At 47.4% G+C, this 5,012-nt stretch overlaps 1 long non-coding RNA gene across 1 annotated transcript; it reads left to right on the top strand.

Moving 5' to 3' along the window:
- Positions 1-1,408: 1,408 nt before the first annotated feature.
- Positions 1,409-4,740, top strand: LOC116885901. The gene is made up of 3 exons (XR_004386047.1): positions 1,409-1,652; positions 2,763-2,792; positions 4,710-4,740. It is a non-coding gene; the product is annotated as an uncharacterized LOC116885901 (long non-coding RNA).
- Positions 4,741-5,012: the final 272 nt, after the last annotated feature.

Genomic DNA, 5,012 nt, shown 5'->3' with positions numbered 1-5,012 from the left:
CTTGACACGTGCCCACACACAGACAGAGAAAGACAGACCCCCAAATAGACAGACAAATAAATACATGTATTATATATAATATATGCATTTCTAGTTTTTAAAAAAAGAAAAACAGCTTCTCTAGCTGAGCAGTGGTTCACACCTTAACTCTTAGTACTTGAGAGGCCAAGGCAAGCAGATTTCTGAGTTCAAGGCCAGCCTGGTCTACACAGCAAACAAATTTCAGACTATCCAGGGCTACATAGTAAGAGTCCTTATCTCAAAAGAAAACAACCAGAAACAAAGAAACAAGAAAACCTGCTATTAAAAAAAAAAAACTCTCAAGACTTTAGTAACTGTTCCCTCTTTTAAGTACACCATTTTTGATCGCTGTTGACTCAGAAGACAAATGTCTAACCATGTGGTCAATATTAGTGATATTTAAGTATGGTGACGGGGTTTGGAAGAGCAGCAGCAGAATTTAGTAGGAAATCTTATGTCGTCCCTAAATTAGGGTCTCTTATCCCACTTCATCCATCACTGAGGAGCGATTGTCACGTATCCTTTCTCATTATTGTCTCCCAGTTAAGATACCCGGGGATCTTAGTGTCCAAACAGCCCCGCCATCCTTCCTGAAAGATGGGACTCACATGGACTTGAGTGATTCTTTCAGTGTTTGGTGGTAAAGCAGGGGAGAAGATGAGAATGATAAAAGAAAACCAGAGGCAGTTGGTGTGGGTCAAAGGGAAGAGCCGTTGAGGACAGAAGTTGCCCCTGTAGCTTCTTAGATCCTAAAGTGGGACTCACCTGCATCTTCTTATCTAGCACCTTGCCTAAGCTGCTGAGATCCTAGCACACCCCTTGGTAGGGCGAGACAGTGGGATTATTCGAAATTCTAGCCTTTTTTTTTAAGGATTAATTTTTTTTTCCTTAAATCGCACGTCTCTGTCTTTGCGTGCCAATGAAATGCCCAAGGAGCCTTAAGGCATCATATCTCTCTGGAGTTCTAGGCAGTCGTGAGCCCTCTGATGTGGATGATGGGGATTGAACCTAGCTCATCTACGGGAGCAGCAAGCACTCTTAACTGCTGAGCCACCCCTCCAGCCCCAAACGAGAGCTGCAGGTCCTATCTAGTACCTTCCCTCATGTGCTAACCTCACACACAAGCCCTACGCCTGCAAGCTCAGACACCCCTTCCCACTAACATCCATAAGGATAAGGAGTTCTTTGTTCTGTGGGCTGCTCTTGGGCTTCCATCCCAGCTCTTTCTCCCATCCCCACCCCTAGTCCAGTGGGGTACTTTTGTCGTCCCAGCTCTACGGAGATGGAGAAGAAAGGATCCCCATGACTGTGGGCTTAGTTAGCCGGGCCTTCCATTTCAGAGAGACCCTGCCTCAAATAAAACAGGGTGGAAAGCAATGGTGGAAGACACCATGCATCAATCTCTGGATTGCAAACATAAATATACAACACACGTACACAGAGATAAAAGTGTAAAAGTCCAGAACATGATAAAGGAGAGAATGCTTCTCATCTACTATTCTGTAAGGACAGAGCTTGCTTTTCTGTGCGTCCTAAGCCATGGTCTAATTCATTTGTAGACATCCAATCCTATCGATGTGGCTGCCCGGCCTGGAACAGTCCCACACACTCTGCTCCAAAAGGACCCAAGGGTACGTGCAAAGTGAGTCTCCATTACAGGTAATACCAGGGCATTACAAAGGGTGCCCTTTGGGGCCCACCCGGGTGCTCCTACCCTGGATGCTTATGTCAGAAAATGCCTGTTCCTTATAGAAGTCACAGGCCCCCAACTGCATGAATGACAAAGGGTAATGATTTTGCTAGGACTAAAAAAAGTTCTTTTTGAGCCCCAAAATTGAATGCCACCAGCGTGTCTGCCTTCCATCTGACTGGTCCTGTCTCCAGCTGCTTATATCTCTCTGGCACAAAACAATCACCATAGAATCCCCTGAACAGAAAAGTACTCAGCACTTCTTCCTGAAAGTTAGGTACACACACACACACACACACACACACACACACACACACACACACACACACACGCACACACACACACACACACACACACACACACACACACACACTCCTACAGTCTTGCTTGAGGTCAGGAAGTTAGTTACTGGACCACTCTGCTCTTACAGATGGAGCGTGCCAGAGAACTAAATAAAATTTCCCTTATGCCCCAGGTATGTTATTTATTCATAACTGATGCTATGCCTGCCTTTAAACCGGAAGGCAAAGCCGCACAAGCAGTTTTTATTTTAGTGGACTTTTTTTTGTTTTTTGCAAGCGGTTACGCCCTCGGGTAACTCACTGAAGCCAGGATGGAAAGACAGCTTGGGTCTGCAGGGTCTGGACAACACAGACATTCCCAGAAGGCCCCTCCATGTCACCCTTCATTTTGTGGTCTGAGGACTACTCTCCCTAAGCCCCACAGAGTGACTGTGGCCGAGCCAGTCAAAATGGGGACCCCATGGTGTAGGTCACCTGCATGTCATGCTGGCATAGGGCCCATCTCTGCTGGTAAAACTGGTATGGGGGACTTGTCACCGTGCATGTTCTGAGGCTCCCGAGGTGGGGGAGGGGGACGCTTGGTACTTTGGATGTGTGGAAATGGGTTAATTATTCTCTAGAAGGGCTTCATTTAAAAGTAAAATTCTAACATTTTAATTTGCCCTCCTAATGAAGCACTGCAAATTTGTTAATTAGGGCAATTGTTTGAGTGACAGGCATGTAACCGAGTTGTCATTTTCTCTTCACAGTTGACAGATCCTTTCAGACCCATGCTAAGGGTAAGAAGAGCTTCTTCTAGAACTGTTTCTGCCATCTCTGACTCTCTGTGGGTTAAAAACGCAAGTCAGTAGCAGGGGCTGAGCCAGAGAGATGCGGGAGGGAAAGTCAGTGGTGGTAGCCAACGCTGCCTGCTTGCACAGGCAGGGAGATAAGAAATGGCCTTTTGTTTTTTCCCCTTTTGAGTGCTGGAGGAAGCCGTGCCACTGGGTTTTCCAGTAATGTAGCTGATAAAGGGCTAAAGAGATCGCTCTCGAGTTAAAAGCACTTGCTGTTCTAGCCTAAGGTCCAAGTTTGGTTCCCAGTGCTCATATTGAGTAGCTAATAGCCTTCCATAAGTCCAACTCCAGGGGATCCAACGCCATCTTCTGGCCCTTGTGGGTACTGCACACACACATACCCCCACAAGGCACAGACACATAATATAATTTTAAATCTGTATCTATATCCATTCTATATCCATATCTATATCCATATCTATATCTTTAACAGACACCTTAGGTCAGGCTGTTGTTGTGAGACAAGGTCTTGCTCTTCCTCTGACTGGCTTTGAACTTGTGAGCCACCTGACTCATCCTTCTCTCTCCTGCTATGCTGGGATAACGGGCAAGGGGAAGGACATGCCATAGGCTGGCTGTAGTTAGTTTCTCTTGGGTCTGGTTATTTTGCCCAGAGCACTCAATACTAAGTGACATATACCTTCTCATTCAAGCCATCTCCCAGGGAAGGATGGGAAGGATGCTATAACCACAGTAGAATGTCCAGAGGTCAGAGTCTGGCCAGCAGGTGACCTCTGGGTACATTCTGACTTAGAAAACAGATGGCAGGGGTTGAATGATCCAGTTCCTGCTGTTAACTGTTACAGGTATTTCTTACCTGACAAGCTTAGAGATAGGTGTATTTTGACTCACAGTTCAAGGCTGTGGTACATCATGGTGAGAAACTGTAGGTGGCAGGAACTTGAGTCAGTCAGTAAGAAGCAGAGAAAGATGGATTCAGGCTTGATTTCCGTTCATTATAGGACCCATCCAGTGAATAGCGCTGTCCTTATCTACACTGGGTCCTCCTGCCTTGGTTATCTGAAACACCTAATCCTTCAACAGCTTGTCCAGAGGCTAACTGCATCTAGATAATCTCTCATGGGTGTGCCTGGCCTCTTGTCTCCTGGGTGATTCTGGGTCCTGCTTTGCCCCCCGCCCCGCGAAGTATTAGCCATCTCCACCCCACTTCTTCACCAGCCTGAAACGGGTGTGGTATTTGCAATCCCAAGCAACCTGTAATTCTATTCCGTCCATCGTTTGCTGCTACAGAGCGGGGCGGGACTTTCTTGCCCTTGCGGTGCTTAACGAACGAGCAGCAAGAACACGCAGTGCTGAGCAGAAAAGAAGCAGAAGCGCCACACAGATTGACACGTGCTCTTCAGGTGGCGGAAGAGAGAACCGATCCCTGCAGGAAGGAAGAAACCCCTTCCTTCTCAGAATTGGACAAATTTCCATGCACCACTCCAAAGGCCTAGTCCCCTCTCTTGTTTTAGTTCGGCCCACAGACATTCCCTAATTACCTTTTCTGGACGGCTGATGTTCCTGTTAGCTGACAGAATTTGTTAGGTGCGCCTGCCTGCTGGCACTGGAGAAGACAGGCCTCACAGAGAGAGTCGGGTCTTGGCCGTATTGTCCTTGGCAGAGGACTGCTTTGTAAAGGAGCTGCTGTCTCAGACCCACATGGGACAGAGGGATGCGGGTTCTGACTCCCTCGTGCTTGAACTTGGAAGAGCTGCATTTGGTTGGCACAGAGCTCTCTGGTTTTCATGACACGGAAGTCCCCATGGTGCAGAGCTGCAGGGAGCTTCGGGGAGACAGAAGGAAGGTGGGCTTTCGGATGTGTCTCCCTTCTGACCGCGCGATTCTTTCTCATTCCAGAAACCAGGGAAGGGGTGCGCCATGCACGTGCATATCGCCTGGCAGATTTACCAACAGAAAGTCAAGGTGAGTGTGTGACTCTTTGGGCATAGCTGGGCAGGGCCAGGCTCATGAGTGTGGGCCTTGGTTTGTAGCTGAGGATGACCTCGAAGACCCGATTCTTACAGGCAGGAAGTGTCAAAGGCTCGCCTATCTTCTTTTGTTCTTTTCCTTTCCTTTTTTTAAATTTATTAGCATATTATTTATGTGTACATCTGCCTAGGACAAAATGTTTGCCTGAAGGTGGAGTTGCAGGTCCTGGTG

Source organism: Rattus rattus, chromosome 16 (genome assembly GCF_011064425.1).
Source record: "Rattus rattus isolate New Zealand chromosome 16, Rrattus_CSIRO_v1, whole genome shotgun sequence".
NCBI classification, from domain to species: domain Eukaryota; kingdom Metazoa; phylum Chordata; class Mammalia; order Rodentia; family Muridae; genus Rattus; species Rattus rattus.
The sequence above is the reverse complement of the archived record's forward strand: the minus strand, read 5'-3'. Positions and strand labels throughout refer to the sequence as shown.